This window comes from Meles meles, chromosome 3 (assembly GCF_922984935.1).
Source record: "Meles meles chromosome 3, mMelMel3.1 paternal haplotype, whole genome shotgun sequence".
NCBI classification, from domain to species: Eukaryota; Metazoa; Chordata; class Mammalia; order Carnivora; family Mustelidae; genus Meles; species Meles meles.
This window is the reverse complement of record NC_060068.1, coordinates 163,771,528-163,790,330: the sequence shown is the minus strand read 5'-3', so window position 1 is coordinate 163,790,330 and position 18,803 is coordinate 163,771,528.

The window sequence follows — 18,803 nt, the reverse complement described above, 5'->3', positions numbered from 1 at the left end:
TCTATCTAAAGGAGAACGTGAAAACAATCCAGGGATCCTCCCATATTTATTCCAGGCCATGGCCCAGGAAAACTCTTCCCCTCCATCTCCTGGAGTTTTCTCACAGGATTCAACAGGTCCCAGTCACGTAGGTGAGGATCTGGGTTGTGTTCCAATAACTGGGTATTGTATGGAAGTGATGAATCACTAAATTCTACTGAAACTGGTGTTACACTGTATGTTAACTAACTGGAATTTAAATAAAAACTTTAAAAAAGAAAAGAATGCTTTCCACTTAATGAATTTTTAAAGTGCAAAGCAAAACTCTACCTAGGAGTCTATATCCTGTGAAAATATCAAAAATAAATAAAGTTGACCACTTGGTAGAAAAACTAAAATGACCTTAAAAGGTAGGAAAGAATGTAAGGCCACCAGAACGAGTATAGTCACTTGGAAGAATGTGTGGCAATTCAACTCCTTGGTATTTAATTAGAAGAAATGAAAATTGTTACTAAAGCCTCTGTATACAAGAATATTTATAGCAGGCCTATTCCCAAATTAGGAAACAGGCCCAATGTCCAACAACAGGAGAATACAATAAACTGTAAAAGGTCATGCACTAAATTACCATTCAACAAACTAAGTGGTGCATTAATTTTCTCAAATAAGAAAAACAAAAACAAAAAAAATAAAAATAAAAAAAAAGAAAAGAAAAACAAAAACAAAAAATAATTTTAAAAAATACTTCACAGGCACACAACCTTTACAGACACACAAATGTTCATACATTTATGATCTTATTTCTTTTTTTTTTAAAGATTTTATTTATTTGTTTGACAGAGAGAGATCACACAAGTAGGCAGAGAGAGGGGGAAGCAGGCTCCCTGCTGAGCAGAGAGCCCGATGTGGGGCTTGATCATGAGATCATGATCTGAGCTGAAGGCAGATGCTTAACCCACTGAGCCACCCAGACTCCCCTTTTATCTTATTTCTCTTTGCCTATGGAAAGTGTGTTCACTACATTCTTGTTCTGGTATGGCCTGCTATTTTGAGTAAAGTTTTCTGTTTAGGCCCAGGAGAGAAAGAGCCAAAGAGAAGGGTGTGATGAATTGTTGCTCTAGGACATAAACACAATGTTTTGATCTGGAGGACCTGAGATAGGATTGGAGGAAGGGAAAGAACCCAAAGATGTTTAGGGACACTGTATCAGTGAATAAAATGATTGCAGTTCAAAATAAAAACAAAATAAAAATAAAACTATGACATCCAAAACCAAAAAAAAAAAAAAGAAAGAAAAAAAAAGTGAATGTAAATATCTATGAATTTACCCATTCCCAAGGTTTGCATTCATATTTTATTTCTGTATTATATTAGTCTGCTCAGACTGGCATAACAAAATATCATATACTGGGTGACTTAAACAACAGACATTTATTTCTCACAGTTCTGGAAGCTGGAAGTCTAAGACCAAGGGATCAGCCAACTGGGTCCTGGTGAGATTTCTCTTTCTTGTAGGTTGATAGCTGAAAGTTAGGTGTCTTCTCATGGTGTCTTTACATGGAGGAGGAAAAGAATACTCTAGTGTCTCCTCCACCTCTTGCAAGGACAATAACGTTATTGGGTGAAGCCCTCACAATTATGAGCTCATTAGACCTTTTTCACCTCCTCATAGGCCCTAACTGCAATATAGACATGTTGAGGATTAGGGTTTCAACATATGAATTTTAGGGAGCACAACTCAATCTATAATACATATAATGTAATGTTTTATTTTTAACTTTCCTTTATATTTTTTGTAAACTTCATCAAAAAAGAATTATAATATATTTTTTCTATATTTTCCTGCTTCAGGGATAACAAATTAATTATTGTAATTTTGTCTTCTTTTCTCCATGTGAAATTAATATGGGCATATTATCCTTCTACACAAACTACTAATTTATGTCAAGTGTTTAGATACTATATTCTACTTTGGTCTGAAATATATAGTTGATCTAAAAGGAGTTGCATTTATCCAGTCTCAAATTTGTAAATTCATAGAAAGTTCCTAACGTCTTAATTTCTGATTCAGTTCTAATAAAATACAGAAACAATGTTTTTTTTTTTCAGCGAGTTGACTAGATTTTCTGACACAATAATGCTGTATAACAGAGAGCGCTGAAATCTCAGTGGCTTATAAACATAAATCTGAGCATGGGCTGGGTGATTCTACTAAATCAGGCAAGACTTAGCCGATCTCATTTTTGCCTTCCTTATGTGTCTTGTGTCATCTGGAAAATGTGCTGATGACTGGTTATTGTAGAATGGATTCAAATAGACCGGGATTCACTTGTCTCTGTTCCATTTGGTCTTTCACAGTCCAGTAGACTAGCCGGGTTTGATCTTTTTGCAGTGCCAGAAATAAGGAAATCCCATTTCAAGTCTCGCTGTGTGTTACATTTATTCTGTCCCACTGACCAAAGCAAGTCACAGGACTGAGGTCAGGATCAGGCTGAGGGGATAGAGTTACAGAGCCAAAGCTATGGCTATATGGAAGCCATTACTGAGTGTCATTAAAATAACCTATCTACTAGAGGAATCACTTTTAAAAATTTTAGATTTTGGACCTTTGCTTTTGGTGGGATAAACTCCCTTGCAGGAGATTAGCTATTTAGGTGGTAATTTTCCTAAGATACTATAGGAAGTTCTCATGGTTAGATACAAAGAAATAGTTACCAGTTTACTATTCAACTAAAGGATCATAAATTATATATTTTGGTGTTTTTAATTCTTAATATTACAAAACAAATAGTTTTTATTTTTTTAGAATAGATTTAGGTTTATGGGAAAGTCAAACAGAAGTACAGTGCTCCTTCTCATTTACTCCATTTCCTTTTGTTCTCATTGCATGCTCTTATTAATGTGTTGCATCAGTATGGTAACTGTTAACAATTAATGAACCAATGTAAGTCCATACTTACATTAGGGTTCGCTCTGTGTTTCACAGTTCTGTAGGTTTTGTCGAAGGCATGTCATGTGTCTACCATTAGAATATCATACAGAATATTTTAACTGCCCTAAAAATCCCTTGTGTTCCACCTATTCATCTCCTCTCTCCACCCTAACCCCTGGAACTTCTGGCAGCCATTGATCACTTTATTGTCTCTATAGTTTAGCTTTTTCCAGAATATCATATAATTGTAATCATACAGTGTGTAGCCTTTTCACACTGGTTTCTTTCACTTAACAACACCCACTTAAAATTCTTCCTTGCCTTTTTTGGTTTGTTAGCTCATTTATTTTTATTGCACGAATAATATCTCATTGTATGAATGCAGCATGATTTGTTTATCCATTCACCTACTGAAAGACTAATGTGTTGTGTTTAGTTTGGGCACATATGAATAAACTATCATAAGCATTTATGTGCAGGTTCATACAGACATAAGTTTTTAACTCACTTGAGCAAATACCTATGAGTATGATTGCTAGATCATATGGTAAGAGTATTATCATATGGTAAGAGTATTAATTTTCTTTTTCTTTTTTTTTTTTTAAAGATTTTATTTATTTATTTGACAGACAGAGACCACAAGTAGGCAGAGAGGCAGGCACAGAGAGAGGGGGAAGCATGCTCCCTGCTGAGCAGAGAGCCTTATGTGGGGCTCCATCCCAGAACCCTGGGATCATGACCTGAGCCGAAGGCAGAGGCTTTAACCCACTGAGCCACCCAGGCACCCCAAGAGTAATAATTTTCTGAGAAACTGCCAAGATACCTTCCAGAGTGACTACATCATTTATTTTTTATTTTGCTTTTAGTTTTAATTTAGTATGGTTAACAGTGTTATATTAGTTTCAGATATACCATAGTGATTCAACAATGCTATACATTACTTAGTTTGCATCATGATAAGTGTACTCTTTAATCCCCATCACCTATTTCACCCATCCCCCTACACACCTCCCCTCTGGTAACTATCATTTTGTTCTCTATAATTAAAATAATTGGGAAGCTATCTTCAAAACAGAATAAAAGATGTCATCTTTCTTAATAATCCCAGGATTTTCTGAATTATGTCAAACCCTTTCAATTTTCTTTAAGTCTTAATATCTTAATTTTTAAAAATTTAATTTTAATTTAATTTAACTAAAATTTTAATTTTAATTTTAAAAATATAAGCACATGGCATGTAACTAAATTATGTAATGGGTAGTGTGTGAAAAAGACTTTTTACCACTAACTTTATATCATTACATGCTGTAACAGTGATTTTCATACTGAGGGTTACATTTAACTTTTCAATCACATAATCAGTTTAATGTACTGTGTCCTAAATTTTTAAAAATGGAATAAAATAGCCATCATTAGAATAGAGAAAAATTGAATAAAATACCTGAGTATCTTGTTTTTTATAATATATATTTCTTTAACAATTTATGATATGCAGCAAAAATAGAAAACCATTACTTAGTAGTTACCATAAATAACCTGATGATGAGGTATTAGCACCATAAAGAAACTATATTTATCCCTAAATTGAGGACATTTAAAGATACAATTCAGGATGTATACACGGATAGATAGATAAGCTTTACTGCTTCCATTTAGTTATATATTATTATGTACTGTTTATGTATTATTTCTCTGTTAAGTTTGCTGAAGTGTTTGAGACGATTAAGAGGGAATTCCCACAAAATTGGTGGATTTGCTAAATATTAAATAAAATAAAAAAGTAAAGACTAAACAGAAGGATAAATCAATATAAAAACACAACCAAAATAATAAATAAAATAAGTAGAACATTCAAAATAAAGTGAAAAGCATGACTGACCACATGTAGAATGTTTATAAATTTATATAAAATTAGCATTAGAAAATAGAGTAAGGTGTGTTTTGTTCACAATTCCTCAAGAATGGTTTGGATAATGCTGCACAGCCAATAAAAAACTAGTAGATGGATGTCATGAAGACCTATAATAACACGTATTCACATATAAACACGAGTTAAATTATTTCCATGTCACTATAAATTACAATATGGGTTTATAAAATTTAGACCATGATTTGTCTCATTTTCTCACATTTTTGTTAAACCATTTCAACTGTAACAATTTGAGTAATGCATATTAGTCCTATATGAAAACCATTTACCTATCAACTAACTAATCCAGCTAACTAATCCAGACACCTTCTGTGTCAAGATTTGAGGGGATTATTCTAGGACAGGCCTTTAGCAAACTATGACCTACAGTGGATATTTTGTTGATCAAGAAACAAACTTGTTAGCTTGTTAAACTATTAAGATAATGAAGTTATTTGTTATCCAATTCTTGCCATTCTAATAAAATGGTTTTTGTCACTTGACACTCAGCCAGCACTGAACAAAAGAGACTATGAATTCTCATCTTCTTTCATACTTGTTATTGGGTACTGTGATAGGCAGAACAATGACCTTCCAAAGTTGTCCTTATTTTAATCCCCAGAACTTGGGCATGTGTTCTGTTACATGGCAAAAGAATGGGGGAGATGTAGGATTGTGAGTGGAATGAAGATAAAACTACTCACTGACCTTAACATAAGGAGATTTTTCTGAATTATCTATAATGTATATTGGTGATATACATTGTCTACAACTACCTGCAATTCAGTGTAATACATGGTCCCTTTATATATGGAAAAAGTAGGCAAGAAATTCAGGATCAGAGTGATGCCATGTGAGAAAGACTCAAGGAACGTTGCTGTCTTTCAATGTAAAGGGAGCCAAGGAGCAAAGGAGTACGAGTAACTTCTAGAAACTGTATAGAAACTCCAGGAAAAAAAAAAAAAATATATATATATATATATATATATACATATACAACTCTGTAAAACCTTAATTTAGCCCTCTGAAGCCCATTTCATACTTCTGACTCTAGAACTATAAACTAATAAACACATGTTAAGTTACTAAGTTTGTGGTATTTCTTTAAATAGCATTATGAAGCCAATACATATGGTTTTCTAAATTTTGCCAATTAAATGGGTATAAAATTTTATTTGATAATTGTACTGTTTTGAATTTCTCTGATCATTAGCCAGATTGAATATTTCTTCAAATATATATTGGCCATATGTGATTCTTTCTCATGGGATATGTCTGTTAATGCTTTTTAACCATTTTCTCTTTACTTTTTTATTGCTTCTGATTTTCTTATGAAATTGTAAGAGTCCTTTGCATAATCTTAATAATTATTGTTTCTTGGTTTTTAAAATTGCAAACATCCTTACCAAGTTTATAATGTCTTTTATGAAATTTCCTTAGGGTGTCTTTTTATGAAAAGAAGTCTCGATTTGAACATAATTAAATTTTCATATATTCTTCGTTTAATTAGTAATTTAAAATAATACTTCCCTATCCAATATTAACCATATTTTTTATTCATATATTTGAAGGATTTTTTAATCAACATAAAGGCTTTAATCTATTTTATTTAATATATTTTATTTTTCACACACAGAATCGTTTTTTAAAATTCCACATGTTAAAGAAAACTACCTTTCCCCATTGATATGGCATGCAACGTATTTCATAAGATAAAATTATAGCAAACTTGGGTATTTGGGTATTGGGCTCTTCATACTGCTCTACTAGAAATATATCTATTTCTGCAATAGTAATACAATAGTATCTTAATTACTATAGTTTCACAGTAAGTCCTAACATCTAGAATAACGTATCACCATCCCCTGTTCATCATGTTCAGAAGTGGCCTAGTTATTCTGGCCTACATTGTCCCTCACATGATATATTTAGAATCAGAATATCAATATTTTTATAAAATTCTATTAAGCTTCTTGATTAAAATTCCATTAAATCTTTAAGTCAGTTATGAGATAATTAACATCTAAATGGCATTAAAGCTATCAATTAATATTTTTGTTTTTAATATTTCTTAATTGAATACTATAATTTTTGTTATAAAATTATTGTGCATATATAATGATGTTTATGTACTTGAAATAAACTAGAGTTTCATATATAAAGGAACGTTTCATATGTAAAGAATGACAGTTATTTTGTTATCACTCTTTTGTCACCAAACTTCTTAGTTACTTTGTAAACTAAAATTGTCTCCCCTCCTATATGAAGCATTCTGTTATCTTTAACCAGTGGCTCAGTATATCTTATGTAATTAATCAATACAAACATATTTTAATGTTCCACAAAGCATGCAACCACTCAGTTTCCTGACTACACTGTTTACATGAATTTTGTCTCCACTTCAATCCAGATACCAGTAGCAATATCTACAACCTAAACATTTGAATGTAGTAGGCAAAAAAGATGATAATTTAAAAAATGGTCACAAGCATTAACTAAGGTACCATTAGCTTCAGTTGAAATGTCCTTCAAAATAAATTAACTTAAAAATATGAAGCAGCAAATTACCATAACTTTTCTTTCTAATGCTGACCAAGTCTCTTCCAGCTTCTAACAAGGAAAACTTCTCCATCTATAAATACCAAATTTCAATAACCCATAACTGTTCCACTGAGTTTGCCTTGGTTCCTAATGTATCTCTTCACACTGACATCAGTTGATTTAATCTTTATTGCTTACTTAAGCCACTGGCCATCAGCCTGTACTGTGACTGAACACCCATGAATTGATCTAATGCTAAGAAATTAGATAGGGACTTAATATTTGGTATTAACAGTTTAGATTTGGATCAGTTTTCCTACCTAGTATGACAATACCAATGGCAACAGCGGGAGAAAATATCACGTGGTGTTTTATTCAATCATTCAATGGAGATAATATAGAAGTGGTGGAAGAAAATAAAGGTTATGGAAGTCCATGAAGGCACAGAGAAACTCCATAGACTTCCTTTGTAACAGCCAGAGTTGAAATATGAATATGATGTTCATATGATTCTGTCAGGGGGAGTAGAGTCCATTCATTAATTTTGTAAATATCATGACCACTGCATTCCTCTCAATAGGTGAATCTGGGAAAATTTGTCACACAAACATATTCATTAACTTGGAATGTAAAAAGAAAGCAGGAGGATAATGATTTGATAAACTCCTTTGCTTTGTCTAGTTATTCTTTTTATCTATTAGATCTCGTCATTAACCTTTAAAAAATTCTTTGCCCAGGGGTGCCTGGAAGGCACAGTTGGTTAGGCATCTGAGTCTTGGCTTCATTCAGCTCAGGTCATGAGCTCAGTATTGTGGGCTGGAGCCCTGCACTGGGCTCCACACTCAGCACAGAGTCTGCCTGAAATTCTCTCTCCCTCTTCCCCTGCCTCTCCCATTCATGCTCATTCTCTCTCTCTAAAATAAATAACTAAATCTTAAGAAATAAAAAATAATAATAAAAATTTAAAAACTCTGTGCCCATAGTCTTCAGCCCTTTATAATTCTATGATTGATTTTCTAATGAGATTAAAGTGAAATTTGGTAACAAAAACTAATTTTCAAACCACCCTTGAACAAAAGAATAAACTCATATACCTCAACACAATTTAGAAATAATTAATTTTATTTTATACCTCAGAAGATATAATTTATTTGTAGCCATTATGGTTATACAACATTGTGAATTGATAATGGGAATGGCTCAAAGAAATTTCCCCAACAAAGGATAACTTGTGAAAGTATTACTTTTCTCCTATTGGTTGAATGTGTAAATACATCTTCTTCATCGATTAAGAATTAAATTAATCTCAACAGGAAAATATGTGTTCATTCCCAATATTACTAACTTTTCTGGGAACAAAGTGTTCAAAACCACATATTGAACCAGCTGCCCTGCCTCCATTAAAGCCTCAGCAATCATGCTGTCTTGCCTTACCTATTTATTTTGTTCTTCAACAGAGATCTGTTTTCCAGGTCATCAATTTCCCTGTAACTGTCATTCCTATACCAATGTGTGTAGCACCCGGTGTGAACCATTTCCCCAAGGCTTCACATCTTGACAAAAATTTGACTGTGCTTTTTAGAGTACAAAATAAGTAATTCTCAAGCTCCTCTATATTCTCATCCTCTTTTCTGAATCTTCTCTTTACCTGTTTCACCCAGTTGAGAACTATATGCCATCCAATAGTTCTGCAGCCCTTTCCAGTGGTATTTGTTTGATTAGTCATTTTTCACGTGCTTCAGGGCCAGAGATGGATTACTTACTTTAATCATTTCATGTTGGCATTTCCAAATTACTTTTCTTCCTTTCTGTTCCCTTATGTGACGCTCATGACACCTAAATATATTATGTACGGCTACTCCTATTATTATCATCTTCTCAAAGTTTACAGTGTAGTAGGTAGAGAAAGATGATGAACAATGATAACTTAATTAGTAAATTTGTTGGAAGATAACTATTTGGGCAAAAGACTAAAATAGGACATGGAGGATTTTAGCACTGAAGACGCATGGCTTGAAATTTTACGTAATGTAGGCTGTGTACCTCTTAGGAGAAAGTACCTTTGAGCAAAGACAATAAGAATGGCTGGATATTTGAGAGAAAAAGTCAGTAGTGTAGTTGCAACAGAATGAGGAAGATGAGTGAGAGATAAAATCAGAGAAGTAAGAGAAGTAAAGAGGATAGCTCATTTTGAGACTTACTGGCAATATGAAGGATTTGGGTCACTCCTCCTCCAACTGAAGTTTTTTTTTAACTTTTTGTGTATGGAGTTTTTGTTTGTTTGTTTGTTTTTAAGATGTTATTTATTTGACAGATAGACTTGGACAACAGGCAGAGCAGGGCTGTGATCTCTGGAAGAAATTAGATTAAGTAAGCCCTGTGATTAGCTTAGCTTACATCTAAGGAATTTCCAGGTCATACTAGAAGGCGAGGAAAACTAACCATCAACAGTGATCTCACTGAGTTGAGAAGAGGGGATTCCATTTGGGGGATGATATATGTTTAGTGTTTGTGTGACAGAATATCAGAGAAGAGAAGAGATGCAGAGAGACAAGTCTAGAAAGACCAGTTGTTGGGCCTCCTTGAATCTTGCACTGGGTTCGTTTGTGCGCAGTAGAGAACTCTATGAGGATGGTAAAAGAACCACTAGTAAGCAGCTGGCCACATAATTTCCAGACATCATAGCTGGCTGGGAATAGTTCAGTTTCAGTCAGTGGAAGGTGAGAGACACTGTAACATATAAAACTTTGAAAGTATCCAGAAGAGTAAATTTAAATAAGAGGACTAAACTAGGCCTAGAATAAAAATTACAGTGGACTCACACTAAGGAAGCTTAGAAACAAGTCATGAGAATATTAAACATATCCCAAGTAACTGGTCTTCATACTAGAACAAAATCAACATTCTAGAAATATACAAAATCCAGCCCTCAATAATGTAAAGTTCACTTCATCAAAATTTATTCTGTTCTTCAAAAAACAGTATTAACAAAACAAAGTACAGGCTAGACACTGAGAGAAATATATATTTTGAAATATATATATTGAAATATATATAATATATATAGTAATATATATAATAAACATAAACAAATATATATAATATATATTGAAAATAAACTTTCAATATATTGAAAAATATATACTTGATAATAAGCATGTTAATAGTATATAAGAAACTCTTAAAATTCAGTAACAGCCAAACGTTAAATAAATAAATTGAAAAATATTTGAGGGGCGCCTGGGTGGCTCAGTGGGTTAAGCCGCTGCCTTCGGCTCAGGTCATGATCTCAGGGTCCTGGGATCGAGTCCCGCATCGGGCTCTCTGCTCAGCAGCGAGCCTGCTTCCCTCTCTCTCTCTCTGCCTGCCTCTCTGTCTACTTGTGATCTCGCTCTGTCAAATAAATAAATAAAATCTTTAAAAAAAAAAAAAAAAGAAAAAAAAATATTTGAAAAGACTCTGAAAATGATATATATAGATGACAACCAAGTATAGAAAAAACATAGTAAACACATTAGTCTCTGGGGAAATGCAACTTAACCATAGTGAGATACAACTGCATACCCAATAAAACAGCTAAAAATTTAAAATCTGTAAATAAAAAATGAGGCATTGAGAGCAAGAAAACATAATCTTAATGGAATAGAGCTATATCTTGCCCACAGTTTACCAGACACTGTCAGTAAGAATCCTTAATGCAAATATGGTGTGAAACCAAAGCAAGGTCTGTTTTATTTCTAAACATAACACAATGCCAATATGGCAAACTTGAGATTTTCAAGGAAAATACACTCTTCTTGTAACAAACTCAGAGTACTTTGTCCTAGTTGCTGGAATCACTTCCAAAAAAGTATGTGCAAGTCATAAAAAGGAAGAAAAACTGCTATAATTTTAGCTGATATCATTATCTAACTTGTAAACACAAAATAATCAATAGCTAGTCTATTAAAAGAGCTACATGAGTTCCTTAACTGCCCAAGAACAATTTAATAATACAAATAAGTGTGAAAAAAAAAGAAATCATTAGATTTATTTAAGTGATACCTTACTGAAGAATGAAAGAAAAGCTTGAAAATGTAGACTGATACATCATGTTTCCTTGGCATATATAATATTTGAAAATTTTCAGTTTGGCTCCAATCCAAAATATACAAAATTGTCACCAATCAAAAAATTCTAAAACAACTGTTTTGGGGACAGATTATAGCACTGTAAAATTCATCTGGAAGAGAAAATTTGAGTGTCCTCACCATAAAATGGCATATCATGCCATGAGATTTAATGCCATAGAGAACAGCAGATAATGAGAATAGATCCTTGAGATAAGCTGGTACTGAAAAGTTGGTTAGAGTAGGAAGAGCCATTAAATAAGATTGGAGTGAAGCTTACAGTAAAATGGAGGAGGCCAGAAATCTGTAGTACCACAAGAGTCAACCAAAAGTGTTTTTAAAGGGTGAGAGAAGTCAGTTGTGTTTATTTCCAGTTAATTAAGATAAGAAGTGCATAGCAAACTTGTTGTGTGCAACTGTAGATTTTTAAAAAAGAAACTAAGTGAAATGTAAGTACCAGAGACCAAATTGTTGTAAAGCAAGAATAGGTGAGCATATCAAAGAACCAAATGTTAAACAACATTGAAATTTGTCTGGAAAAAAAAAAAAAAAAGGCAAACAAAACAGAAACAGATGGAGGGGTCCACGGGTCATTGAAGTTTCTTTTTAATCAGAAGTGTTAGTTTGCTATAGAAGGTAGGTATTTATAATCTACTGAAGCTGATTCAGTGAAGGCCAAATGTTTTATGAATGATGAGGCCCTGCAGTGGGTGTATGAGGAAGCAATAAAGCCTTCTTTGGATATCTTTGAGGTAAAGATATTAAATGAACTTATAAATTATTGTAGTGGGCATGTTTAGTCCAAAATCATGGGGTGCCTGAGGGCTCAGGGGGTTAAAGTCTCTACCTTCACTCAGGTCATGATCCCAGGGTCCTGGGATCTAGCCCGCATGAGGCTCTCTGCTCAGCAGGAAGCCTGCTTCCTCCTCTCTCTCTCTGCCTACTTGTGATCTCTGTCAAATAAATAAATAAATAAATAAATTTTTTTAAAAAAGAATATTTATAAACAAAAAATACACAATCACCATGAATGGTAACAAGAGTCCGGGTGGGAGGTGAAGGCTAGGGAAGGAAATCTTGAGCCAAGAGGAAAAAATCAGTTAGGGGAGGGTGGCTTACTCAGTTAAATGTCTGCCTTTGGTTTAGGTCATGATCCCAGGGATCTGGGATTGAGCCCCATGTCAGGTTCCCTGCTCTAGGCGGGAGTCTCCCTTTCTCTGTCCCTCCCCTTACTCCTGCATGCTCGCGCGCTCTCTCTCTCTCTCAAATAAATAAATAAAATCTTAAACAAACAAACAAACAAAAAACAGGGGCGCCTGGGTGGCTCAGTGGGTTAAAGCCTCTGCCTTCGGCTCGGGTCATGATCCCTGGGTCCTAGGATCGAGCCCCACATCGGGCTCTCTGCTTGATGCGGAGCCTGCTTCTCTCTCTCTCTACCTGCCTCTCAGCCTACTTGTGATCTCTCTCTGTCAAATAAATAAATAAAATCTTTAAAAAAAACTACAGAGGATAAAACTTTAATCTTTGGGGTTAATTTTCAACTCAGAAAATATTGACAAGTTTATTTGTAATTTGACAGTGGTATCTAGTCAAATAGCAAATAACAAAGTCAAACGCAGGTGTCTTGTCCTAGAAAGTTTAGTAGTAATCACATTATTAACTTATCAAACATATTTCCAGTAAGATACGCAAGAACCGGTTTACTCTGTGTATCAAAGCTTCCAATATTATTTTTTTCTTAACAACTGTAAAAAAATATGAACCACATAATAAGTAAAAACTGAGAAGTAGAAGTTAATTGTTTACACTATTACTGAAGACATTTCTGCACATTTCTTATTTTCCCATCCAAGTACTAACCAGGCCCGACCCTGCTTAGCTTCCGAGATCAGACGAGATCGGGCACGTTCAGGGTGGTATGGCCGTAGACACATTTCTTATTTTCAAGTTGAAAATTTTTTCTTAACACCTCCTTTGCCCTATTTGTGACCATATATAATATCAAAAGATTGTTGTTAATCATACGCACACACACTCGCTCCACTGGTCTCATTTTGTTTTACCTATGACCATATACACAGGTGCAGCAGTAAATGATAATCAAGACAAAGAAACCAGGTTGAACACATTAAGGCAGGTGAGTTAACTTGAATGTAAATTTTTGTAAGGAATGTGACTGGACATTCAAAAGACTATTAGCTGTTTTTCCATCCTGTCACTATAAAACTAAAGTCAAGAACCTATTCACAGCTTCTACAGTCACAATATAGAGAATTTCCTCTTCAGGGTTCAGATACCATTTTCACTTGTCAAAGACATACATTTTGCCTGTAGCTTATAATAGAGCCTCCAGGCAAACCTCCAAGTAAAGAACAATTCACCTGCTGAATGATACAACTAAATAATAATGATTAATTTATTACAGTAACCAACTATCAAAATTGAAAAAAAAATCTCTATGGGGTATAATAAAAAATATTTCATAAAGACTTAATATTATTCCTGATAATAAGACACATGGTGAAAAGCATTCACAAGGGCAAATTAGTAAGCTCCTTATATTTGATTTAACTTATTTTATAAATAAGTCCACCAGCAGTACAAAAACTTAGTTACTATTTTAACACATTCTGCTTTGTTTCTTATTCAGATATTATAAATCAAGGGCATAAAATTTTCCTCCTCCAAATATTTTATGCTTTGCTATGAATGGTTGTGGAGGCCGAGAAAAATCAAGGCCATCCCACCTCAGGTTTCGCCTTAGCATATGTGCAGCCCTCAGACCCCTGTGCCTAAGGGCTGAACTTTCCCCTACTTTAGTTTCAGGAAGCCCCACCCTACTTTAGTTCTAAGAACCCCCACCCTACTTTAGGAAGCCCCACCCTGCCTTGGTTCCAGGAAGCCCCACCCTGCTTTAGTAACAGGAACCCATAAATACCCCTGCCTTAACTAAGCTCGGGGTCCAAGTCCCTACTTCTCTGCATCGAGTATACTTGGGCCCAGGCTTAAGCATGTCACCTCAAGGTCCAAGTCCTTACTCCAAGTATACCCAAGTCGGGTATACTTGGGCCCAAGCTTAAGCTTGTTAAATAAACCCTAATGTGATTGCATCGGTGTCGGCTCCTTGGTGGTCTCTGGGATGTGAAAACTTGGGTACAACATGGTCAAGTCTTATTTGTCACTATCTTTGAAAAAAATTATTATTTTTAAAAATTAACATATAATGTATTATTTGTTTCAGAAGTGCAGGTCTGTGAATCATCAGTCTTACACAATTCACAGCACTCACCATAGCACATACCCTCCTCAATGTCCATCACCCAGCCACCCCATCCCACCCCCACCCCTTCAGCAACTCTCAGTTTGTTTCCTGAGATTAAGAGTCTCTTATGGACTATCTCTTTCATATTACAGGGAAGATGGCATTTAATTTTAGGTGAGGATTACTATCACTTTCATTGAAATGCAAAATACATCCTATTACCTTGGATATATAAAGTACTTATTTATTGTGATTGTTGATAGTATATGCTCAACCACCTGTGCACCCAGGGTCCTGGGATCAAACCCCACATCTGGCTATCTGCTTAGCAGGGAGCCTGCTTACCCTTCTCTCTGCCTGCCTCTCTGTCTACTTGTTATCTCTCTCTCTTTCTGTCAAATAAATAAATAAAATCTTAAAAAAAAAATAGAAACTTTAAAGTTTAGTGTAACTAATGGTTTTATGAGAAAACCAACTAAATATTATTTTTATTTTTTTTAAAGATTGTACTTATTTATTTGACAGAGATATCACAAGTAGGCGGAGAGGCAGACAGAGAGAAAGAGGAGGAAGCAGGCTCCCTGCTGAGCAGAGAGCCTGATGGGATGTGGGGCTCAATCCCAGGACCCTGGGATCATGACCTGAGCTGAAGGCAGAGGCTTTAACCCACTGAGCCACCAGGCGCCCCCTAAATATTATTTTTAAAATGAAATGTAGGTTTTCAACTCCCACACTGATTAAATCAGTTCAAAATAATATAGATATTAATTTATTGACCTTTTGACAAGAACAACAACAACAAAATATTGTGTATATTTGGTTTGTCCAAAGATTCAAGTTAATTCCATAATTACATGAATTTAGATGTTTAAATAAAAATGTATCTGACCTCTCAATTTCTGTCAGGGTGATTTTGTTTTAAAGTTTAGTATAAATATTAGCAAAATAGTAGAATCAGAAGTCTGACTAGTGCTTGTTCCTCCAAAGAAACACCAATTAAACAATGATATATGGACCAAAATATCTTTATAAGGTATCCAAAATCCAGCCAAGATCTTGCATTTGGCAAACAACCTCAAAATTACTTAAATACAATTTATAAAACTCTAAAAACAAGACTTGCCTACAAAATAGAAGGAATACATATCAAAATACTTAATTTAATTATGGAAAAAGCAATAGTTTAAGTTTGGTTTAAGGAAGAATTAGAAAAACAGATATTAATGGACTCCACCAGTCAAATTAGTGTTAAAATTAACTTATTTACATATACAAAACTGGTTAATATCTTTCAGGGCAATAATGCCAGTATTTTTGTGTTATCATTTTTGTCAGACAGAAATACACAGAGTGACATTTGCACTATAATTAAATAATAAATTCCAAAGTCAGGCACAGGTAAATATTCCTAGAGGCTTAAGTATTTCTTGGGAAAACATTATATGAGGGCTTATGGTACTTAAAGGATATATATATTCAATTTGATTTCTAAATTTGAATAATTTTCTTAAGAAATATAAAGGAAAAATATATCTACTTAGTCTAATGAAATAATAAGTGATATATAGAATTAAATTTTTATACCATTGCTGAATTAAATATTTTTTGACATATTCCATAAGTGTCTTCTCATTTAAGAGATACAATTTTGGAAGATGTAAGAAAAACAATAATTGTAAGAAAATTATTACACTGTAAATTTATTTGGGATAACCAAAATTTAGATCGTTTATAAAAATTCCCATATATATTGGCTTATGGTCTGTTCATAAAAGATACATGTGTACATAAATTACCCTCCACCAGAAAACAAGAGTAATACTGGAAAATGTATGAAGAAAAAATTGGACTATCACCCAGGTACCCTATCCTCTGTATTTTTATTTATTAGCAAATTTATTTCAGCATTCTTTAAAAAAAAAATTATTTATTTTGGAGAGATAGAGCAGGGTAACAGGCTAGGGGAGAGAGAGTCTTAAGCACACTCTGCGCTAAGCACAGAGTCTGCCAAGGGGCTGGAATTAGGACCTGAGCCAACCCAGGAATTAAAGGCTTAACTGAGACACCACCCAGGCGCATCTATTTTAGCATTCTTTGACAGACTAAAACTCTATATCTTGTGGCATCTAGGTGGCTCACTAGGTTAACCGTCCGCCTTTGGTTCAGGTCATGATCCCAGTGTCCTGAAATCCAGTCCTGCTTGGGGCTCCCTGCTCAGCGGCGAACCTGCTTCTCTCTCCCTCTGCTCTCCTGCTCCTGCTCTCTCGACTGCTGCCTTTCTATCCCAAATAAATAAATAAAATTGTAAAAAAAAAAAAAAAATACAACTCTGTACCTTAGCTTCATCGGAGGGGGAGACAAACCATGAGAGACTGTGGACTCTGAGAAACAAATGGGGTTTTGAAGGGGAGGGAGGTGGGGGGTTGGGTGAGCCTGGTGGTGGGTATTAAGGAGGGCAAGTATTGCATGGAGCACTGGGTGTGGTGCATAAACAATGAATTTTTTTTTTTCCCATTTTATTTATTTTTTCAGCGTAACAGTATTCATTCTTTTTGCACAACACCCAGTGCTCCATGCAAAACGTGCCCTCCCCATTACCTACCACCTGTTCCCCCAACCTCCCACCCCTGACCCTTCAAAACCCTCAGGTTGTTTTTCAGAGTCCATAGTCTCTTATGGTTCCCCTCCCCTCCCCAATGTCCATAGCCCGCTCCCCCTCTCCCAATCCCACCTCCCCCCAGCAACCCCCAGTTTGTTTTGTGAGATTAAGAGTCATTTATGGTTTGTCTCCCTCCCAATCCCAGAAACGTGGGGTGGTAATGCTAATAGGTATGGCGTTTCTTAGGGGGAGAGATGAAAATTTTAAAGTTCTGAAAGTTGTGAGACTTTGTGAATGTACCTAAAAACATTTATCTTACATTTTAAGTAGGAGATGTGTATTATTAAATCATATCTTTATTTATTTGTTTATTTATTTTAAAATTTAATTTAATTTAATTTTTTTCAGTGTTCTAAAATTCATTTATTCTAAAATTCTAAATAAATGAATTTTAGAACACTGAAAAAAATTAAATTAAATTAAATTTTAAAATAAATAAACAAATAAATAAAGATATGATTTAATAATACACATCTCCTACTTAAAATGTAAGATAAATGTTTTTAGGTACATTCACAAAGTCTCACAACTTTCAGAACTTTAAAATTTTCATCTCTCCCCCTAAGAAACGCCATACCTATTAGCATTACCACCCCACGTTTCTTATTCATTCCTGCCCCAATCATAGTCAAACCGTAGTCTACTTTCTGTCTCTATAGATTTGCCTATTCTAGACATTTCAGAATGGAATCTTAAAATATATGGTCTTTTTTTTTTTTTTTTCATTTGCTTCTTTCATTTAGCATAATATTTAATGATTTTTTTCTTCGGGTGCATTTTATATCAGTACTTCATTCTTTTTTATTACTGAATTTGAACCAGCCATACCATTGCATTGGTTCCATTACTAACTACTTAGCTGAATAATATTTTATATGTTTCTATTCTGTTATTTATAAAAGTCTTGTTATTTATTTATTTGTTTATTTTGGTGCTGAGGAGCAGAGGTAGAGAGATTCTCAAGAGGTATAGAGAGTGTCAAGCGTCATATGTGACTCTGAGATCAGGGCCCCAGCCAAAACCACAGATGTTTAACCAATGGCGCCATTTAGGCATGCCTAAAAGTCATGTTATTAATTGTACTTTGAAATTATAACTAAACAAATATTAAGTATATTTTATTGTTTTCAATTTTTGGATTTTGTTTATTTATTTGTGTTTTAAATAGAAATAAATACATAACGTCAAAGAAAACAGATTCAAATCTATTGAGAAAAAATGAAAAGCAACAATTACATAGCATTTTTTAGAAATACAGATATACAATCTGTATATCTGTAATCCAAAAATAATCTATTCTTATCAAGAAAATAGCATTTTAAAAATTTAGTGTATAGGGGTACATGGGTGGCTCAGTGGGTTAAAGCCTCTGCCTTCAGTTCAGGTCATGATCCCAGGGTCCTGGGATCAAG